At 39.3% G+C, this 24,213-nt stretch overlaps 1 long non-coding RNA gene across 1 annotated transcript in view; it reads right to left on the reverse strand.

Annotated features, from left to right (window-relative positions):
* Positions 1-24,213, reverse strand: part of LOC138424290 (uncharacterized) — a 173,590-nt gene that overhangs the window by 116,814 nt on the left and 32,563 nt on the right. The window contains exon 2 of the long non-coding RNA XR_011250730.1: positions 22,913-22,974. This is a non-coding gene — a long non-coding RNA (uncharacterized lncRNA). The remainder of the gene's footprint in view (positions 1-22,912; positions 22,975-24,213) is intronic.

The raw sequence follows: 24,213 nt of genomic DNA on the forward strand, positions 1-24,213 counted from the left end.
TTAAACAAGAACTCTGAAGTATCACATATTATCGTCAATGTTTTCCTTTAGAAAATGAAGTAAATCATACTATCTCAGAGAGGTCCAGGGATGATCTTAGGTGATTGTAGTGCAGTTGAAAATACTTTTTAAGTGGAAAAAGTATTAAATCAATATTTGTTATGTATAACAAACACTAGGCAGATTTGTCCTTCCTATGCTTATATCCCTGAAAGTGCAACTGGGGAAAAAGGAAAGAACTCTGAAATAGAATTTAAAAGATCTAGATCCTTCCAAACTTCATCCTAAGAGCAAGTTACTTACTCTCTCCGAGCTGCATCTCTAAAGAGGGTCCAGGGTTCTATGATCTCTGTGGTAGGCTGCAAAAAAGGTCCAAACTTTTCTCCTCTCTTTATCCATGCCTTTTGTCCAGATGGTGCCTTCCCCTCAGCTTCTAGAGTTTTGGCTATAGGACTTGATTTTGAAAATACAATGATTCAGGATTAATAATGCAGCAGCTCTAAACCCAGTTCTTCAGAGGCCTTGTGTGCTTCCATTTGCTCTCTTGCATCCCTGTCCTCACTCTGAGAACACACCCAGGCTGGCCTCCTGGAGGATGAGAAGCACGTGGAGCAGAATCCAGTTGGCCAACTTGTCCCAGCCCAGTCCATCCTAACTCAACCAACAGCCACCTAACTCCCAGTCATATGAACAAGCCCAGCTACAAACAGCAGTGCTATCTAACTGGCCCCATGAGCAAGAAATGGTTATTATTATTTGTCATTGCAATTTTGTGGCTATTTGTTTTATAGGAATATTGTGGTGACAGATAACTGATACTGTCGTCAGCTTCCCAGGCCAAATCATGATATTACTATACATCAGGAAAAATAATATAAGTAAAAATTGGTTTATAAATCATAAAACTCTTTCCAAAAGTATAATTGATAAAGTTATCTGGATGACCTATCATATTAAAAGCCTAGGTAAAATGTGCTATAATTCGTTGGTACACATATGCTATATGTTTAACCAATATTTCAGAGTGTGGTTTTACACAATTTATTCATTTATTTATTCATGTATGAGAAGTCCAGAAAGATTTCAATTCCAATAAAAACACAATAAAATTGCCTATAAATTATTTATAAGATTCTCATATTGGTTTTTTAATAGAAATATGTGTGTTAGTCGCTCAGCTGTGTCTGACTCTTTGCAACCCCATGGACTGTAGCCTGCCAGGCTCCTCTGTCCATGGAACTCTCCAGGCAAGAATACTGGAGTGGGTAACCATTCTCTTCTCCAGGGGATCTTCCTGACCCATGGATCAAACTCGGGGATCCTGTATTACAGGCAAATTCTTTATTGTCTGAGCCACCTGGGAAGCCCTATAGTTCTAGAGAATGACAGCATTCATCTTATATGTCCTTAAACAAAAGCTCATGTAAATCATTCCAGACAATTGTCTATCATATCATTCTCTTTAAGTCTTCTAGGAAGTCTACGTCTACTTGCTAAGTATGTCAGGTTTTAGCAATCATTTCTTTCAGAAATATTACCACCTCATTACTTAAATCTCTTCTGAATTAATCTAAGATGCAATATTTTCTGTATTGCAACCAAAGTAAAAATTTAAATGACTTAAATGACTAATTGAATTCTCACAATCATTCTTTTGTATAATCCTCAGGGCAACTAGCCTGTTTTGGCTTTAAGCTTACCAGCAATTTATTTTGTTTTTATGGCGAGAACATGTACTCTAAATACATAATTAACCAAGAAAGCTTTTAATAGTTTATCAATGATTTCACATTTCAAGTTATAGAGTTTTTAATCTATAGAATGGAAATACAATCCTTCCAAACTTGAAGGATTCCTCTCAAAGACAAAAATGCCCCAAATACCCCTAAATACACTCTCTTGCATGTTTAATCATCCTTCTAAGCACAGTGCATGCATGCTAAGTCATTTTGATCATGTCTGACTCTGCAACCCTATGGACTACAGTCCACCAGACTCCTCTGTACATGGGATTCTCCAGATGAAAATATTGGGGTGGGTTGCCATTTCCTACTCCAGGAGATCTTCCTGATCCAGAGATCAAATCTTTGTCTGTCTCCTGCATTGGCAAGCACCACCTGGGACACCTTTCTAAGCACAGTACCTGCTATGATAATAATAATTAATGTGGTCCCCTAAACCAAAATGGGGGAAAGAAGTGTATAACCTCAGGAATTTGCTAGACATTTTTGAGCAGATTTTTAGTTTAGTTGCTCAGTCATGTCTGACTCTTTGTGACCCCATGGACTGTAGCCTACCCGGCTTCTCTGTCCATGGGATTTTCTAGGCAAGAGTACTGGAGTGAGTTCCCATTTGAGCAGTTCTGGTGGCCAAATAGCAAAGCTCAGGCCCCTCCCACAGTCATGCTTGGTGAACCTACCATTGATGCCCAAGGGCAGAAGAGTAGATAACATTCTTTCCCTTCTCTGCTACTCCCCCAAGTACTTTCAGGGTTGCTTACTGGCTGTTACTACCCCAAAAACCTTTTTTTTTCTAGGAGATTATCCAACACTTGCAATGAGAGATTTTGCTTAATGAAGGCAAGGGACATTAAATAGACTATTCTTTCATTTTCATCACACAGCATAGTCAGATAGAATTCTAACAGAAGCATGTTAAACAACTGTGCTGAACCAGCTGAATACCATTATATTGTATTTCAGAGTTTTATTCAACTGGTTAAATGTCTCACCTTATGTAAAACAGAGCACCCCTAAGAAATACCAATGAGGTTTTTGTTCCTATAAAAATATTTAACTTGTTTTGGGCAATAGTACAAGAATTCATAGACATATAGAACATCAAAATTGCCTCATTGCATTATAGTTTCACTTAGGCAGAGAATTACAACTGCTAATGTAGAGAAAAGGATACTTTTATAGAGTCTGGATTATTGTTTTTTCTTTTTTATTTTTGCTAAAATACATAGGGTAAATTCTTCTCCACCCTATCTCTTCTCCCTGCCTAAGTACTTCAGGAAGTATTTTAAATCAAACTCTGCTATGTGCCCTGTAACATCTATAAAGTGTGTGTATGTGTGTGTGTGTGTGTGTGTGTGTGTGTGTGTGTGTGTGTGTATGAGATCAGTTGTCTTCAACTCCTTGCAGCCTCCTGGACTGTAGGCTGCCAGGTTCCTCTGTCCATAGCATTTCCCAGGAAAGAAAACTGGAGTGGGTTGCCATGCTGTACTCCAGCGGATCTTCCCAATGCAGAGATCAAACCTGCATTTCTTGTCCCTGCAAGTGGATTCTTCACACTCGTGCCACCTGGGAAGCCCACCAACCAGGGATAGCTCAGTGTTAAAAACTCAGAGTAATGCTTGATTTAAACTTCTGTCAATCCTAACACCACAGTGTCCCTCAAAGGTCCCACTTCTCTCCTTTTCATCTTCTTTGGAGAGGCCACATCATAATTACCTTTTCTGAATTAGTGAAATGGTCTCCTGACTGACCAACGTGGTAGCAATTTCTTTAACTTATAAACCATCTACCACCTCAGAATCAAAGTCACCTCTCTCAAACTTAGATCTGATGAAGTCATTCTACCACAAATGGTTCTTCATGTCCTTCAGGAATAAATCCACATTCCTTATCCTGGCGTGAAAGGTGTTCCAAAATACAAACCTTTTCATTTCTATTTACTCCCCACCTTATATAGTTTACCCCTCCTCAATCAGGGTAGTAATGAAGCATCCACTTTTCCAAGCATCAACTCTTCACTTTTGTGAAGAACAAAAGAGATGATGTGTGTTTCACAGGCTTAAAACAATACCTAGTGTAGAACAAGTGCCCAGTTAGTGTAAGCTATTATTCCCCTCATTCTCATTCTACTCTATACTCTCCATAGCTGCCTTTTCTCTGCCTCTGCTTTAAATTCAATTCAAATACCTCCTCTTTTGTGAAGTCTTCTTCATGATGTGTCAAAATTAACCTCCCCTTACGCTGTGTCTCCACAGCATTACCCTTGAAAATATCTACTGTATCAGTGTTCAGTACCCTCTGTGCTACAGACTGTTCATCCAGTCACGCATTCATTCAGTGAACATAGTATTTCAAGTGCCTACTATATAGCCAGCATTGTTCAATGTTTTAGATAATAAAGAGGAAACAACAAAAATGTGCTTTCTGCTTTCATGAAGCTCACATTCTAATGGGGAGAGATGGATAATAAAATAAATAAGTAATACAACAGGTGTAACACAATGCCCAGGAAAGAAGCAGGAGGACCAACTCTATATACCCAACTGCTTCTTTCATCCTGAAGTTTCTGGTGGCCTGAGACCATCTCCTTCCCCTTTGCCTCTTATTGTCTAACACTGTTTGACACTGTGTACAATGAATATATATTGGGTTGAACTTGAGTTTGTAGTGAAAACAATATTTTAGGCAAAAGTCTTACACTTTCTGCTCCAGTTGCCTCCTCTGAAAAAGAAATTAGTAATACTTATATACATGTGATTGGGGAAATGAAATGAGATGTTTATATAATAGTGATATTTTATACTGGCAATAAGCAGATTCCATCAGATGCCACTGTTGTTGTTTTTAACAAACATTTTGTAATAGTTTATTCATAAGAACATGACCTGGTAAAAACATTCATTTTAAAGACTATTTTTAAAATTTTTATTAAAATATTGTTATCCTGGCCCACCTATGGAGATGTGAAAATGGTCTTGTTATATCAAACTAGACACTTTTATGGTGTTCATTAAAACTATGTTTTACTCAAAAAATATTTTAAATTTTCTAACAGATATTTAAGATAAAGAATCAAATACTCTCTGAATGAGTTATTTAATAAAATAATCATCAAGTTCAAGAATAGCTAGAGATATTAACATAAAGAGTAACCGGAATGACATCAGCCCCTCTCAAGGGCTATTTATGTTAAGAAGAGACCTTAAAAATCTTTTGATCTAACCCTTTATTTTATAAATGAGAACCCTAGAGGAGAAGTAACTTGCCAAATATTTCACAAAAAGTTGGCAGAGCAAGCACTAAGTTTCAACTTCCATCAGGCCCTTTCAAAGGAAAGGAAAAAAGCTCTGCTTTTTCTGCTTCAGACTAGAAAGTGGTCTGTGGCCTCACAAAGGAAAATTATTTCAGCCTGCCACACTCTAAGACTTCTGAAGTACCTGCGTGTATCTACTTCCATAGTTTCCTGCCTACAGGTAAATATATGACATTAAAGAGTGGCTTTCTATTTTTACCCAAGTGATCTGTTTGAGTGCTTAAAGGTTTCCTTGAACTTTATTCCTACCTGGCAAGCATGGTGAACCATTTTCTTACCCAGCCCTTTATGCAGTGTTCCGGCTCATGGTAGCCAGATCTAAACATTTTTCAATATGCAGCATTGCTACAGATGGCTTCTCCCTCAAAAAAATAAAAGAGAGAGAGAGAGAAAAGAAAATCAGCACAAGAGAACACAGACTTTTTTTTCACATAATAAAGTCTTGAGGAGGAACAGAGAAGCAATGGAGTTTAATCTAGACATTGAATCACAAATGAAAGAATCCAATCAAATATTGACAAATGAAAAACATTCGAACAGGGTAGGTAGCAACCTGCATAAAGGACCATAACCACCCTGACAACCAAGCTTTCACACCTACTCTGGGGAAATTCAACAGTCCATTACAGGAGCAGGAAGCAGACATCCTGAAGGAAAACTCTATAACCAGTGAAGACAAGTTCATAAGACATTTGCAGAATCATCATTGCACACATGACACCCAAGGTGTTTACACTCCTTTCTCTTCTAAGTGGTTTGGGGGTTTATAATGAGGAAATATGAGAAATCACAAAAGTAATAAGCTCTCTCCCACATAGCTGTGAGGAGAATAAAATAAGGCCACTTCATAACATTTCTCCTTTAGGATATTCTTCTTTCAAAAATACCAAAGAACCTCTTCAAGAAAATTATTTGAGGAAAGGTTAACTTGCATTTCTGTTGCTCAGAATGAAAGTACAGTTGTTTAAGGCTAATAATATTGGCAATTACAACCTAAAACAAATAATATAATTAGTAATAATATTTGTAATCATGCAGTCTCAGCATCTTCATTGCTCCCTCTTAGTCCTGGCCACCAGCACTTACCTTATTTTCTGAATGAAACTCCTACCTGCTCTCCCTTGCCCTGCTACCAACTGAGCCTTCTTTAAATGAAAATTAGAATGTGCCTTCTGTCTACACTGCACAATGGTTCCTTCTTCCTCTTTAAAGAAAATCCAACATTTCTCCCTTGAGTAGTCTAAGGTCCTGCTGACCTGTCATTCCTCTGCCTGTCTCTCTAACTTCATCCTTCTCCCATTGCTTACCACCATGGGGGAGGAAAATTTTACCCTCTTCCCTTTTTGGTTCTCAGGCTGATCTAATAATCAAATTACCATATGATAGACTGGTAGGGGAAACAAAAAATTTAATTACATATGTGTGGAGGCCCCATAAAAATATGGGACCTAAGGGCAAGTTCGGTAGTTGAGGCTTCTAGACTGTCCTGAGCTATGGAATGGGATGAGGGCCTGGGCTTCAAAGGAGAGGAGGGCAATTCACAGAACAATAAATGTTCCTCCCGCCATATAGAGAAACAGAGAGGTCATTTAGATAACATTGGTAGATGGCGGGGGAATGGGGAATAAGTGTTTAATGAGGACAGAGTTTCAGTATAGGTAAGTGAAAAATTTGGGAGATGGGTGATAGTAACAGTTGCACAACAAAGTGAATGTACTTACTGCCACTGAACTACAAAGTTAAATATGGTTAAAGTAGTATGCTTTATATTATGTGACTTTTACCACCATTTTTAAAAATAATTTAAAAAAAATTGTCTCTAGTAATAAGCCTTTATTGGGCCAGGTGCCCTCTCTAAATTCTTTCAGGTACTAAAGGAAGAAATAAAGTTTTTCTTGAGCCTGTGGGTCTTGATTGCCTTCCGCTCAAAATAATCCATACATCAATAAGCCACACATTTTGGGAAGGCTCATTCTGAACCCCTTCACTACTCTCCTGCCACATCAGCTGTTTTACTTTTCTTGATGCATGGCAAGCTGTCTCCTATCTCCAGGCTTCTACCTATGCTATTCCCTTGGCCTGGAACCCTTTAACTCCCAGGTCACCGCAGTTCAGTTCAGTCGCTCAGTCGTGTCCAACTCTTTACGACCCCATGAATTGCAGCACGCCAGGCCTCCCTGTTCATCACCAGCTCCCGGAGTTCACTCAGACTCACATCCATCGAGTCAGTGATGCCATCCAGCCATCTCATCCTCGGTCGTCCCCTTCTCCTCCTGCCCCCAATCCCTCCCAAAATCAGAGTCTTTTCCAATGAGTCAGCTCTTCACATGAGGTGGCCAAAGTACTGGAGCTTCAGCTTTAGCATCATTCCTTCTAAAGAAATCCCAGTAGTGACCTCCTTCAGAATGGACTGGTTGGATCTCCTTGCAGTCCAAGGGACTCTCAAGAGTCTTCTCCAACACCACAGTTCAAAATCATCAATTCTTTGGCGCTCAGTCTTCTTCACAGTCCAACTCTCACATCCATACATGACCACAGGAAAAACCATAGCCTTGACTAGATGGACCTTAGTCGGCAAAGTAATGTCTCTGCTTTTGAATATACTATCTAGGTGGGTCATAACTTTTCTTCCAAGGAGTAAGCATCTTTTGATTTGCACAGCTGCAGTCACCATCTGCAATGATTTTGGAACCCAAAAAATTAAAGTCTGACACAGTTTCTACTGTTTCCCCATCTATGGCCCATGAAGTGATGGGACTGGATGCCATGATCTTCGTTTTCTGAATGTTGAGCTTTAAGCCAACTTTTTCACTGTCCTCTTTCACTTTCATCAAGAGGCTTTTTAGCTCCTCTTCACTTTCTGCCATAAGGGTGGTGTCATCTGCATATCTGAGGTTATTGATATTTCTCCCGGCAATCTTGATTCCAGCTTGTGTTTCTTCCAGTCCAGCGTTTCTCATGATATACTCTGCATATAAATTAAATAAGCAGGGTGACAATATACAGCCTTGACGTACTCCTTTTCCTATTTGGAACCAGTCTGTTGTTCCATGCCCAGTTCTAACGGTTGCTTCCTGACCTGCATACAGGTTTCTCAAGAGGCAGGTCAGGTGGTCTGCTATTCCCATCTCTTTCAGAATTTTCCACAGTTGATTGTGATCCACACAGTCAAAGGCTTTGGCATAGTCAATAAAGCAGAAATAGATGTTTTTCTGGAACTCTCTTGCTTTTTCCATGATCCAGTGGATGTTGGCAATTTGATCTCTGCTTCCTCTGCCTTTTCTAAAACCAGCTTGAATATCAGGGAGTTCACAGTTCATGTATTGCTGAAGCCTGGCTTGGAGAATTTTGAGCATTACTTTACTAGCATGTGAGATGAGTGCAATTGTGTGGTAGTTTGAGCATTCTTTGGCACTGCCTTTCTATGGGATTGGAATGAAAACTGACCTTTTGCAGTCCTGTGGCCACTGCTGAGTTTTCCAAATTTGCTGGTATGTTGAGTGCAGTACTTTCATAGCATCATCTTTCAGGATTTGAAACAGCTCAACTGGAATTCCATCACCTCCACTAGCTTTGTTCATAGTGATGCTTTCTAAGGCCCACTTGACTTCACACTCCAGGGTGTCTGGCTCTAGATTAGTGATTACATCATCATGATTACCTGGGTCATGAAGATCTTTTTTGTACAGTTCTTCTGTGTATTCTTGCCACCTCTTCTTAATATCTTCTGCTTCTGTTAGGTCCATATCATTTCTGTCCTTTATCAAGCCCATCTTTGCATGAAATGTTCCCTTGGTATCTCTAATTTTCTTGAAGAGATCTCTAGTCTTTCCCATTCTGTTGTTTTCCTCTATTTCTTTGCATTGATTGCTGAAGAAGGCTTTCTTATCTCTCCTTGCTATCCTTTGGAACTCTGCATTCAGATGCTTATATCTTTCCTTTTCCCCTTTGCTTTTCACCTCTCTTCTTTTCACAGCTATTTGTAAGGCCTCCCCAGAAAGCCATTTTGCTTTTTTGTGTTTCTTTTCCATGAGGATGGTCTTGATCCCTGTCTCCTCTACAATGTCACGAACCTCATTCCATAGTTCATCAGGCACTTTATCAGATATAGGCCCTTAAATCTATTTCTCACTTCCACTTTATAATCATAAGGGATTTGATTTAGGTCTTACCTGAATGGTGTAACAATTTTCCCTATTTTCTTAAATTTAAGTCTGAATTTGGTAATAAGGAGTTCATGATCTGAGCCACAATCAGCTCCTGGTCTTGATTTGTTGACTATATAGAGCTTCTCCATCTTTGGCTGCAAAGAATATAATCAATCTGATTTCGGTGTTGACTGTCTGGTGATGTCCATGTGTAGAAACTTCTCTTGTGTTGTTGGAAGAGGGTGTTTCCTTCTCCCTAATTCACCATACTGTAACAGTGCCTGTATAAATGTCACTTTCTCCTAAAGATTGCCCATTCACGCCCTATGGAAAACTACTATCTCAGCCTTGAATCACTCTCCATGCCTCTCCTGGCTGTATCATCTCCCTGGGGCTTTTCACCTCATTGCACTTATCACTATCTGATAACTGATGATGGGCCTGCTTAGTCGCTCAATCCTCTGACTCTGAGATCTCATGGATTGTAGCCCAACAAGGCTCCTCTGTCCATGGTATTTTTGTTCCAGGTCAAAATACTGGAGTGGGTTGCCATTTCCTCCTCCAGGGGAACTTCCTAATCCAGGGATCAAACCCCTGTCTCCTGTATCTCCTGCACTGCAGGCAGATTCTTTACCAGTGAGCCACTGGGGAAGCCCCAATTGATGATGTAGCGTGTATTTATTTACCATGTGCCCATCCTTACACTAAGTAATGCTATGCTATGCTAAGTCACTTCAGTCATGTCCGACTCTGTGTGATCCCATAGACGGCAGCCCACCAGGCTCCCCCGTCCCTGGGATTCTCCAGGCAAGAACACTGGAGTGGGTTGCCATTTCCTTCTCCGATGCATGAAAGTGAAAAGTGAAAGTGAAGTCATTCAGTCGTGTCTGACTCCTAGCGACCCCATGGACTGCAGCCTACCAGGCTCCTCTGTCCATGAGATTTTCCAGGCAAGAGTACTGGAGTGGGGTGCCATTGCCTTCTCCGACACTAAGCAATAAGTAGTGTTAATTGTGCTAACTGCTTAGTCATATCCGACTCTTTGTGACCCCATGGACTGTTGACCACGAGGCTTCTCTCTCCATGGAATTCTTGAGGCAAGACTACTGGAGTGGGTAGCCATTGCCTTTTGCAGGGGTCATGCCGACACAGGAATTGAACCCGGGTGTCCTACACTGTAGGCAGATTCTTTACTGTCTGAGCCACCAGAGAAGCCCAAGCAAACAGTTCAGTTCAGTTGAGTCACTCAGTCGTGTCCAACTCTTTGCGACCCCATGAATCACAGCATGCCAGGCCTCCCTGTCCATCACCATCTCCCAGAGTTCACTCAGACTCACATCCGTCGAGTCCATGATACCATCCAGCCATCTCATCCTCTGTCATCCCCTTCTCCTCCTGCCCCCAATCCCTCCCAGCATCAGAGTCTTTCCAATGAGTCAACTCTTCGCATGAGGTGGCCAAGGTACTGGAGCTTCAGCTTTAGCATCAGTCCTTCCAAAGAAATCCCAGGGTTGATCTCCTTCAGAATGGACTGGTTGGATCTCCTTGCAGTCAGGCTTGTCTTATTCTATAACACTTCTCCAGACTCCAGAATAAGGCCTAATACATACCAGGTGCTCTATAAAAAGAGCACATCTACAATGTGCTGTTTTATTGATATTTCTAACCCTAAACATACAAAATCCTACCTGATAAAGATCATTTCCACTTTCTTATCTAGGGAGAAAAGAATTCAGAGCGGTTGTGTAACTTTCCCAAAGTCATACAGATAATAAGGGGCTGAGCTAGAAAGGAATGCTAATCTCCCTGATTCAAAAGTCTATTTTCTATTACACAACACAATGTTGAAGACATCAATAAAGTTTATACTAATAATCATAAGTATATATATGGAACTTACCAAGTGCCAGGTACTTGTTATAGGTACTTTATGTGTACCAGCTCACTTAAGGCACTGGACAATCCAATGTATTATTGTTTTTATCTCATTTCAAAGATAGGGAGCTAGGGCTCAGAGAATTAAAGTCATTTTCCCAGGATAAAAATCCAGTCAGTGGAAGAATTAAAATTCAGGATGAGGCCACCTGCATTTAGAATCTGTGCTTCTAACTTTCATGCTACAAAGTGAGACCAGATGCTTCCACTGTTTCATTTCTAAAATGAACAGGTGAGGCACAAAGTGATGTCAATTTCTCCACAAAGGTCACATTCCAGGATTCCCAAAGCAGCTCCTCTGTCACCCAAAGTGCCTAATCCTGAGAGCGCACACAGAGCTCAGGACTGTCTGGAGAGGGCAATGATCTACCATGATGGGAGCCAAAAAAGTAGGAATAATAAATAGTATTTTGGAGAGCATTTCAATTTATTTACGAACACTTTAGCATAAAAGTCCTGAGTTAATTTTAAGAAGGTATCTGTTTTAGATAAAATTGTCATACTCAAACCGAGCAGGACCCTACAGGTCTTCTAGGCATGGAAGTCTTTCAAACAGTGGGAAGGGAGGAGATGCAGAGACAAGGGAGGAGCAGCTAGGAAAACATAGTGCACCTTTGGCGTAAGGTCCTGTTTCCACCTCAAGGGATACACTTAACAATATCTTTGAGCTCTTTACAGAATTAAACCCCCCACGAATGGAAGATGTTAGCATTTTTCGTTTCAGAGAGACATTCAAGTTTTGATAGCCTTAAGAAGCAGAGAAGCTCATCAAGAGACCAGCTAAAGCCAGATTAAAGGAATGCAGGCCCTGCACGTACCCTAATTCTCATCAGAAACATCACCCTTGAATCATTGCTATAAAACTCTTCACCAAATCCCCCTGGGTTAGGACAAACAGCTTTTAAGAAGCATGAGCCTGCTGTGTCCCCCTTTGCCTGGCAAAACAATAAAGCTATTCTTTGCTACTTCACCCAAAACTCTGTCTCTCAGATTCTATTTGGCATCAGTGCACAGAGGCTGAGTTTTTGGCATCAATATCAGCCAACCTACTTTATAACCAAATGCTCTGAATTAAATTGTTTTGTGCAAAATCACTGGTAACTGGATTCCAAACCTATTTTCCAGATGAAAAAACTGAGGGTAAGGGCCGTTAAGAAGCAAATATCATATATGAACTCAAAATAAATCATTGCTTCCAAAGCAACAAAAGTAGGAAAGTTTGCAGGAAACAGCTAACGAAACTTCCCCAAGGCTGCTATCTCTGGAAGGTCTTGCATTTGAGATTTACCTCTGTCTGGCATCTAGGAAGGTAGCTTTTAAATTATTCACTAAGTGGTGAAGTTGGACTGCTGGGCCAGATTGTTTAAACTGTATAAACAACGTTTCTTATGATGAGCACCCACCCTTTTTCTCTCTTAGTTCAGAATTTTATTGGGCATGGGTGTGTCTCTGGTCTTCTCCAGTGAAAACCCTGAAGTCAGTCACAAGTAGCCTTCCCTAGGCAGACACGTTACATATATGCAGATGTACTTTTTCTTGCAGAGGGAGAGTGTGCTTTGTGCTACCCTTTCCAAGAGGAAGAGGGCATAGGAAGCCTGCACATGGATTTCTCCAGACTCTGCTGAATGTATTTTCCTCTCCTGATCTGGTTATGTGTCCTTACTGTGCTGCTCTAATAAACCTGAACTGTGGGCATGAGACTATGATGTTGAAATCTGTGAATCTTTCTAGCAAACCACCAAGTGCGTGAGTGATCCATGATTCTGATTCTGTCAGGGCCATGGACAGAAAATCACTAAGAGAATGAAGGGCCCTTGACAAAGACAATAAACCTGGAAGCCAAGAGGTTCATTGGGGCTACGCAGACCTCATAATCTACACCTGAGGAGGAAGCCAGCCCCCATGGCTACAGAATTCACTGATATAAAGAACATGGATACGCCTCTAATAAAGAATTGTTAGTATTTATTCACCATCAGTCAAAACAAGGAGAGGAGGCTACCTGAGTAACTGAAGTATAAACCCCAACACTTTCCAAGAGGGTTAAAATTACAGGAGAGAAATTGGCTTTTCTTGGCTGAAACTCTGCATACTGATTAACAACCCAAAGAGGCAAATTATTCAAATCTACCTCCCTAAAACAAATGTCATCTTTCCGGGGGAGTAAAGTGGTATGGAACTATATATAGAGTACATCATTTAAAATTCCTTTTTCAGGAAAATTCCTCTCCACTCTCCTTTGCATTAGATGTATTTGGAACCTGGGTAGCAGCCAAAGCTTGTTTCAAAAGTGATGGCTAGCTATTCTCTTGGGTCTTACCTGATTCTATCTTGTGCAATCTACGCATACACTTCACTTTATGTAGTGCAGTCTCTTAATAGATGCCTACCTGATGGCAAATGCATTTTGGTATTTTAATAATCAAGATCACTTGTCCAGACACCTGAGCTTTCTTTTAACACTTCCCCCATACTAAGCTTTCCAGAAAGAAAGTGACCTCCTCACACATGTACACACATATACACACAGGTACAAATTCCATCTATCAAGGTATATTTAGATTCAGAGAACATTTATACGGAGCTGGCACCATTCATCCCAAATGGCCGAGAGAGCCAACTAGAGCTAGATGGTGACTTTTGTCATATAAAAAGACCTAGGAGTCCAATACTCCCATCACAGTGTTTACCGGGTTGTTATTTCACAAAGGGCAGGGCTAATGTCAAGCCAACAAGGGAAATCTCCTTTCCATATACTTAGATTTATTTTTATTGGGTAAAAAAAGGATGCTCAGACTGAGGGAAAAAAGGTCTTTCTTCCGAGTTAGCTAGGAGGAAAAGTGAATATAATTTAGGTCACATCATCAACTTTCAGTTCAATTCAGTCGCTCAGTTGTGTCCGACTCTTTGCAACCCCATGAATCGCAGCACGCCAGGCCTCCCTGTCCATCACCAACTCCCGGAGTTCACTCAGACTCACATCCATCAAGTCAGTGATGCCATCCAGCTGTCTCATCCTCGGTCGTCCCCTTCTCCTCCTGCCCACAATCCCTCCCAGCATCAGAGTCTTTTCCAATGAATCAACTCTTCGCATGAGGTGGCCAAAGTACTGGAGTTTCAGCTTTAGCATCATTCCTTCCAAAGAAATCCCAGGGCTGACCTCCTTCAGAATGGACTGGTTGGATCTCCTTGCAGTCCAAGGGACTCTCAAGAGTCTTCTCCAACACCACAGTTCAAAAGCATCAATTCTTTGGCGTTCAGCCTTCTTCACAGTCCAACTCTCACATCCATACATGACCACAGGAAAAACCATAGCCTTGACTAGATGGACCTTAGTTGGCAAAGTAATGTCTCTGTTTTTGAATATACTATCTAGGTGGGTCATAACTTTTCTTCCAAGGAGTAAGCGTCTTTTAATTTCACTGCTGCCGTCACCATCTACAGTGATTTGGAAGCCCCAAAAAAATAAAGTCTGACACAGTTTCTATTGTTTTCCCATCTATTTCCCATGAAGTGATGGGACCAGATGCCACGATCTTCATTTTCTGAATGTTGAGCTTTAAGCCAACTTTTTTGCTCTCCTCTTTCACTTTCATCAAGAGGCTTTTTAGTTCCTCTTCACTTTCTGCCATAAGGGTGGTGTCATCTGCATATCTGAGGTTATTGATATTTCTCCTGACAATCTTGATTCCAGCTTGTGCTTCTTCCAGTCCAGCGTTTCTCATGATGTACTCTGCATATAAGTTAAATAAGCAGGGTGACAATATACAGCCCTGATGTACTCCTTTTCCTATTTGGAACCAGTCTGTTGTTCCCTGCCGAGTTCTAACTGTTGCTTCCTGACCTGCATACAGATTTCTCAAGAGGCAGGTCAGGTGGTCTGGTATTCCCATCTCTTTCAGAATTTTCCACAGTTGATTGTGATCCACACAGTCAAAGGCTTTGGCATAGTCAATAAAGCAGAAATAGATGTTTTTCTGGAACTCTCTTGCTTTTTCCATGATCCAATAGATGTTGGCAATTTAATCTCTGCTTCCTCTGCCTTTTCTAAAACCAGCTTGAACATCAGGAAGTTCACGGTTCATGTATTGCTGAAGCCTGTCTTGTAGCATTACTTTACTAACCTGTGAGATGAGTGCAATTGTGTGGTAGTTTGAGCATTCTTTGCCATTGCCTTTCTTTGGAATTGGAATGAAAACTGACCTTTTCTAGTCCTGTGGCCACTGCTGAGTTTTCCAAATGTGCTGGTATATTGAGTGCAGGACTTTCATAGCATCATCTTTCATTATTTGAAACAGCTCAACTGGAATTCCATCACCTTTAAACACTGGCTAAAGCCTATAAAAACCTCTACCATGCCTTTGGAGTCATCAAATTGACTGCATGTGTCTGCCCCCCTCCAAATTCATATGTTGAAACACAAACCTCCGATGTGATGGTATTAGAAGATGGAGACTTTGGGAGATATTTATAAGGGTGAAGTCCTCATGAATAAGATTAGTGCCATTATAAGGAGAGACATGAGAGCTTGCTTCCACTCTCTGCCATTCACATACAATCCAGGAAGCAGGATCTCACCAGACACCAGATCTGGCAGTACCTAGATGTCTTTGCTTCCAGAAATTGAGAAATAAATGTTTGTTATTTAAGCCACTCAGCCTAAGGCATTTTGGTACAGCAGTCTGAACTAAAATACCTCATCATATAAGAAGTATAAGTTCTTGCATTCACAAGGTGTTCAGAAAGAGACAACCTCCTCCTTCAGTGAGAAGTGAAAATCTTCCTAAGAGATGGCAGTGTACCAGACTCCATGAGTCTGAAAGCAGGGTTCGAGAGAAAGAAGGGGAGAAATGAGAAGGGAGGGGAATCAGAACTGAAAGAACATGCATGTGGCTCATACTTTTGTGAAAGGTATACCTTCAAGAAATCACTTTTTTTTACATGTCTCAATCTGTGCAAAGTAACTGGATCTAAGGAAAACTAGTGAATTGGGATATAAATTGCAAAGAAAGGCTGAGACTTCTCCAATCATCTTCTGAAGACTTTGAGGGTAAGAACTGGAAGTATTTTCCCCCACTGGGATTACTAAGGGTATCACTATAATGGCATAGGTCTCCAGTGGCAAAAAGAATCCCTCCTGGAACACAGATCCAGTAAGACAAGTCTGCCCAGGTTGGAAGTTTCTAGAATTATAAATCAGGTGTATTCATTTCAGGGTGCCATTTTCTACCCTAGGCAGGAATGCAGTAGATACTTAACAATTTATTATAGAAGGAGAGCTGATTCCTAGATCTAAAATGCAGCCATTTCCACCTCTATTTTAGTTTGTTGAAAATGTATCCTTCTTGTAAATTCTTTACAAAGCTTTCTCTAATTCTCTGGATTGTATAGTCTCTTTCTCCTTAGAATTCTTACTGCATTCCATTATCTTAATAATAATCATTTTAATCAAGGTTGAAATAAAGACATCTGTTTGGCTTTTTTTTTTGTTCTCAACCTTTCCCTAGTCTAGTCCATCCCTGACCCCACATACATCTCCCTGTCCATAGGCTCTTATATTATAGTACAGAGCAGAGTGCCTTACTTATAGGAAGTTCAGATATTTTCATTTGATTTTATATTCATGCAAAATAGTGTATAGAATTTTTTTTTCTATTTCCACTTCTCACGTGACAGGCTTATCCTTAAATAACATCACAACATTTATTCCCAATTTTATTTTGAAAAGCAAATAATTATATCATGCATATTCTATAGTCATGTTATAATATGGCACATTCTCTATTCCTTGCCACTAACAATAAAAATCCCTTCATTTATCAATATTTTTATGGTTTTGGAAAGTCTATTTCTTCCACCCTGTGCAGTAGATAAACATGTTCATTTTATCTACTCACCTGATGTTGCACCTCAGGTTAAACTGTATATACTCCAGAGAGATCCTGAGGAGAAGGGCTGACTCAATAGATGATTTGTAAATCCACATCAGTGAAAGCACTTCTGATTTCTCATTTGTAAAATGAGATTTAAAGCCTTCATCATTATTTATTAAGCATCCACTATACCCAGGGAGCCTGATAAAAGAGACTGCATTCAAAGAGCTTTAAAATAAGACCTCCACTTGCAGCAATGGGACATGGCAGGAACCCTCACTGGGGTCATTTCATTTTGAGTGCTTTCCACATTAAAAGGTTCCAAGTATATATGTATTTGGGTGGACAGTTTCGTATGAAGGCTATCAAATGATTCCTAAGGGAGAGGTGGTGCCCGAGTGGCAGAGAAGTACCAGGATTAGAGACCTCGCAGCTGGAATAGTTGAATAACATGGGAGGAAAGACAATATAAGAGGTTAATGCAGAGCATTAAAAAAATTGCAGAGAGACTAAGGTTTTCCCTTCACAGAGATATTAACAATTTGTACACATCAAGACACATACTCTAATGACTTACCTGTGTTACCTATAAGAAGGCTTAATTTCATTTATAACCACAGAGTACAATAACCACCAACTCTTTACTCAGGTCACAAAATTCCACCCAAAACCAGTCATGACCAGACTCCTAAATAAGTTGTTTTGTTTTTTTCCAAAAAAATCCTAATTTTTCTACTTTTTACTTCAGACAATGAGTCAGAACCTTTCCAACCTTAGCTCCCTCATATAATATTAAGTCACAGAGTATCATCATGATTTTAAAAACTGATTTGTTGATACAAAATGAATCTCTTAGAATAGAGAATTCATTTAGCCATATCTCCTATATTCCTTTCCATTTATCTGAGTGGAGTATTTTTTGTTTTCTTTCTCTATGGAATTAATTAACAAAACCCAATTAATTGTTTTCATGTAATCAACACCAGTGGTACAAGTACCAAAGAATTTCTAAGAAGAAGCATCCATGACAAAGCCGAAGTTTTTCACTGTACAACTTTCTATTTAGTTTCCTTTTCAATTTAGCTTAAAAAGTACCCTTTATTTTTATTATTTCTACCCTATTTGTCTCATAGTCACAGAACTTAGACGTCAGAGAAACTTGGGAGATCATATAACCCAATGCATTCATTTTACAGGTAAGAAAAAGAAAGGTATTTAATGGAGCCAGGTCCCATGATCCCAGACCAGGTGTTCTTTTACTTTTATCATCCCTCCTCCCCACTCTACAATGTTCCTAGGGGGAAAATTTTCAGCTTTATTTCCAACTCCTTTCTGGAATGCAGCTTCCAAAGATAACTACAACTAGAAGCCCCCATATAAATCATGTCTAATGATTTGGAAAGGGCGATGGAGTTTCACATTGAAGGTTTATCTCTCAAATCCACACTTCACATTCAGTAGTTAATACCTCTTAGGCAAATACATCCCTTCCTGAGAAATTAATTAATCCTGATTATAAAAATTCAGTTCCCAAGGATTCAAAATCATGTTTATCCAAGAGACTTAACTTAGGTAAATGGTTTCCTGTTAATTACCCCTTAAATGCATCTTCATGCTTATAGATAAAAAAAATTAAATTTTCAGTTAAAACTCCAGGAAAGCATGTGCTATTTGCAAAACATAGCTTCTGATGAAATTTTATTTTCTATTTGTCAAATATAATTTGCAGCTGTGTATAAACAAAGTTTCCAATTGCTATAGAAAGTCTAATTTTTAATTTCCTTAAATAAAATTCATGGAGTATGAAGCAAACAGCTAAGAGGAGATATATTTAAAAGATGCAAATTTTTATTCTGTTCTTGCCATACTTTCTCAAACTGAAGCATCTGGTGTCAAATTCAAGAATTAGCACTAACATTACAAAGGCATTGTTTCACTGTTGAGTAGTGAAACAGTGTTCCAGGAAGAGATAAAATCATCTGGTAAGCATAACAAAAGTAAATTAGAGTTAACATTAAAAGCTGTAAAAAAAAAAAATCTATAAGAGATACAAATTTTTTTTTGCTTATTTATGTTTCTGGTTTTATCTTTGAGTTAAAAGGAAACAGTTCCCATTATAAAATGTCATATAAATAACAGATATATATATATTTATTTTTGAAATAGTATCTCAGAAGGAGTAGCTTTGTGGTATATATTACTGTAGTACATTAAATATAATGAAGGGTAGGTATGCCATCCTAAAATATGTTTCATTGCTGGAAGGATTATTCAAAATAATAAAGCTCAAAGCAATTTCAAAGATGCATTTTTTTTTAAAAATGGTCTCTACCTCCTCTGTTTTGCCTAAAAGCAGGACACAAAATGTAAAGTTGTCTCTCCTCCCCTTTCTACCAAGAAGAGAGAAGTTAGCCAACCGTTAGAGATAACTCTAGACCCTTATCAGTCCAGAGATATTACCAGATGAGCCTACATAACAAACTTTCAACTAGCTCTTATATAGTCTCATCCATAACCACAGTTTACACATTCACAGATTCAACCAACTTCAAATTGAATATATTTTCCCCCAAATTCCAGAAAGTTTAAAGGAAACTAAGTTTGCAACACACCAGCAACTATTTACATAGCATTTACACTTTATTAAGTGTTTTGGTATCTGTGTGGGGTCCTAAACCCATGGATATCAAGGGATGACTATATTTCATTTGTTCCTCCAAATAATAATCTTTACATAGTTTGCTAGTCTAGAAATTGAAGGTCTTTTTCCTTTGTCTTGTCACCCCTCTAAAAATTTGCTATTCTTTCTTATCATTAGGGATTCATGGAGTGTGATTTTATTCAATGAAAAACCTATTCCTAACATTTTTTTTAAATTTAGACAGTCAATTTGCTCAGATTTAGCCAATAGGAAGCCCCTTCAAGTTGGTGCCTTATCTTTTTGATGAGTCCTCATCACTCTAAGTACTTCCTTACTTTCTAGTATAGCAAGGTATCTCAAGATTATCTTATATTTTCCCCACACTGGCCCTTGATATCAACTATTTCTCCAAGGAGCCCTGGTTTCTTTTAGAGAATAGCTTTTAGTAATCAAGAAATGGGCACTAGGTGTGCTCACTGGTAATGGAATGGCATTGCTTCTAACTGTTCAGTGAACAAAGCTAGAAAAGGGAAAGCACATGTCATGTGTACATACACAATTACACAATTAGTTCATTTTAATACCTCCAAATCTAATTCAATGCCACAGGGTTTATTCTAGTCTTCCATCTATTCCTATTTGTAACTCTCTTCTCCAACGTTTAGAAACTGGGTTTCCATTATCCTCAATGTATTTACTCATTTTCTCAAGCTTACACTACACTAAAAGGAATTTCACAGCTTCTAACGCATACCTCTGGCAAGCAACTATTAGAATTCAGTAGCGTGAAAGTGAAAGTGAAGTCACTCAGTCGTGTCCGGCTCTTTGCGACCCCGTGGACTGTAGCCCACCATGCTCCTCTGTCCATGGGATTTTCCAGGCAAGAGTACTGGAGTGGGTTGCCATTTCATTCTCCAGAGGATCTTCCCGACCTAGGGATCGAACCCAGGTCTCCCGCATTGTAAGCAAGACACTTTACCTTCTGAGCCACCAGGGAAGTCCTCAGTAGCTTGGGGGGTAGTAAAATCTAGATTCAATGTAATGCACAAATGTTAAGGGTACAATTTGATGAATTTTCGACAAATGGATACATCCATTAGCGTCCATTCTTAAAGACATAAAATATTTCCACTTACTCCAGAAAGTTCACTGATGCCCCAACTTAGTTAATCCCTCTATTTTTCTGGATTCGTTCATTTGCTTAACCATAGATTAGTTTTCAAAATAGTTACCACTTACCTGTTCTCAAAATTTAAATGTATTTAATTACATAGGTGCTTCTTTGTATACAGCTTCTTTCGCTCAACCCACTCCAGTATTCTTGCCTGAAAAATCTCACCAGACAGAGAAGTCTAGCAGGCTACAGTTCATAGGGTTGCCAAGAGCTCGACACAACTGAGCAACTGAGCATACACACAGATACATCCTACAATGCACAAGACAGTCCCTCACAACAAAATTCATATATCACAAAATGTCAGTAAAGCCAGGCTTAAGAAACCTTTGTCCAGCTCAAATTGGTAGGAGGGGAAAGAGATGGAAGAAAATACATATCTTGGTTTCATTAACTTGCAACTGAGATGATTAAGTGTTTAAACCAGTGAAAAGCGCACAATAACATGACTCAGATATAAATGCCTAGGCTGATCTGAAGTCACTGGGGCTTCCTTGGTGAAAGGAATCTAAGCCAATGCTTTCCATAACTAAAAAGCAAAAAGGAGAGCAGGTTTATCTCTTACAGAAGGAGTCACATGAGTAAAGGGTTACTGTTCAAGCTAAATTAAAACAAATCAGTGACATTTTCCTCTTCATTATATGCACAAATCTCCCATAAAAATCAATGAAAACCACATCTGTGTAACAGAGATCAGAATGCAGCAAATTTCAGCTCTAACATGTTATCACTTCCAGGGCTCATAAACCCCACAATTGTTGCTCAGGAACAGGAAGAATGTGTGATGAGCACAGTGGCTCAAGCCAAATCCTCAATGAATCATCCAGAACAGAATAATTTCTCTAGTTTATTAGGCAGCTGAGAAATCTTAAGGTTCTGGATGTGGTCACAACTGGGGCAGAACTTCAGAGAATTCCAAACTGAAAGGGGAGCCACTGCACTTACAAAAACATTATTTCTCTCAATTATCAACATGGCCTATGTTTACTGTAGAAAATACAAAACTATATGAAACTATAAATAAAAATGTGTGTGCCAAGTTGCTTCAGTAATGTCTGACCCCTTGCAATTCCATGGACTATAGCCTGCCAGGCTCCTCAGTTCATGGGATTCTCCAGGCAAGAATACTGGAGTGGGTTAGCTTGCCCTTCTCCAGGGGATCTTTACGACCCAGGGATTGAACCCCTGTCTCTTGCATCTCCCGCATTGGCAGGTGGGTTCTTTACCACTAGTACCACCTGGGATGCCCTACTGCCTGGGAATTAATAGATAAAAATCATTATCTATTAATTCTTCATCCAGAAGCAATCACTCTTTGGCAGAGCTCCCGTTAGGTGAAATTTGTCTATGTAGTTCCTTTTTTTACTTACTCAAGACCTATCTGAATATACAGTGTTACACTCTGGTTCTTTTATGGAACATTTTCTCAAGTGACTAAGAAAATCTGTAAAGTGTCATTTTGATATGTACCCTACTAGTCAGTTACCAGGTTTTATCATAATTTTTTCTCACCAATTTTATTTCTTATTGAACATCTAGATTGCTTCATACGGTTCACCATTCCAAATAATACAATGGCAACTATCTTTGTGCAGATATATCTCTCCACATTTTGTATTATTTTCATAGCATACAACCCCCAATGTGTAATTGCAAGACATAATTTAGACCATTTTAAGATTCTTTATATATATATATATATATATATATATATATATATATACACACACATTTTTTTTTCTGGTAAAACATTGCATTAATTTACCTTGCCTACTGCTGCTGCTGCTGAGTCGCATCAGTCATGTGCGACTCTGTGTGACCCCAGCAGTATATTCTCCCATCACCTGTAAACCCAACAGATTTTTAACTCTACTTGTTATATCAGGCACTTTGGTATTTATTTATTATATCTTCTCCCTCTCAGAGGCAAGTGACAGAAGAAAGGATCACATCAGGTAAAACTGTTAGGATTAATTTATCCTTCAGTTGATAATAATACATGATGTTTTGCTGTCAAACATCAAGATTAAAAAAAAAAAAGAATTCTAACAGCCTAGGAAATACTGAGCTGAAATTATAACAAATTTACCTTTTTGGGTATGAGACATTTAGGCTTCAGATGATGAAAAAAGGTCTCCAAGTACATCTGCTCTGTAAAGTCAAATAAAATGTTTTTTAAAATTCAGTCTTTGTATGTGGGAGTAAAAAGCAACAAATCACCAATGCTATTATGTTTTCCTGTATGGTTGCTGCTGCTGCTGCTGCTAAGTCCCTTCAGTCCTGTCTGACTCTCTGTGACCCCATAGACGGAAGCCGACCAGGCTCTCCCGTCCCGGGGATTCTCCAGGCAAGAACACTGGAGTCGGTTGCTTTAGTGGGCAGAATTGAGCTGGGTCAACCAGTGTCAGAACAGATGTTGAGAACTAGGAAATGACCCACTTAGAGGAATGAGCGCTCTCTGACTGTCTAATGCTGAGTATTTTCACCTGTGTAGGACCAATTCCAGAAAGAAAAGTCATTTTGGCTTCTGTTCCCTTTTCACCATTCCCCACATTTGATTATGTTACACTAGCCTTGGAAGAGAAGGTGATGGCACCCAGCTCCAGTACTCTTGCCTGGAAAATCCCACAGACGGAGGAGCCTGGAAGGCTGCAGTCCATGGGGTCTCGACGAGTCGGACACGACTGAGCGACGTCACTTTTACTTTTCACTTTCATGCACTGGAGAAGGGAATGGCAACCCACTCCAGTGTTCTTGCCTGAAGAATCCCAGGGACGGCAGAGCCTGCTGGGCTGCCCTCTATGGGGTCGCACAGAGTCGGACACAACTGAAGCGACTTAGCAGCAGCAGCAGCAGCCCTGGGAAGTAGAACATTTAAAAGAAAAACAAGATAGGAAGAAAAAAGGTGGACTTTAGGAGACAAAAAAAAAAAAAAGTATCAATATATTAATAGAACATTGAGAGAGAAACAAATCCTTCCAAGTAGCACAGAGAACTAATGATCACATTTGTCTTATCATCTTAACCTCACTTTGTGATGTTGAGATTCATATTGAGGGCAAGGGCCACATCTCAAATTTTATTTCAGTTCATAGGAAAAACTCAGCATTTTACCCATGGTAGATATTCATAATTTTATGTTAATATAAGTTAATATAAAATTATTTAATTTTATACTAATAATTTTGAGATTAAAAATTTACTGAGTAATTAATGAAATATTTATCACATGTCTGCTATGTCTCCAGTACTATTCTAAGCCAGACTGGGGAAAAAGTGGTAAACAAAGCAAGGTCTCTGCTTTCATAGATCTCAGAGTCCAGTGTAAGCTTAAAATTTTATTGACAAAAGCAGATGCACTTTTGTTTGGGCCACTGCTTTCCAATTTGA

The sequence above is a fragment of the Ovis canadensis genome, chromosome 1, assembly GCF_042477335.2.
Source record: "Ovis canadensis isolate MfBH-ARS-UI-01 breed Bighorn chromosome 1, ARS-UI_OviCan_v2, whole genome shotgun sequence".
Classification (NCBI taxonomy): domain Eukaryota; kingdom Metazoa; phylum Chordata; class Mammalia; order Artiodactyla; family Bovidae; genus Ovis; species Ovis canadensis.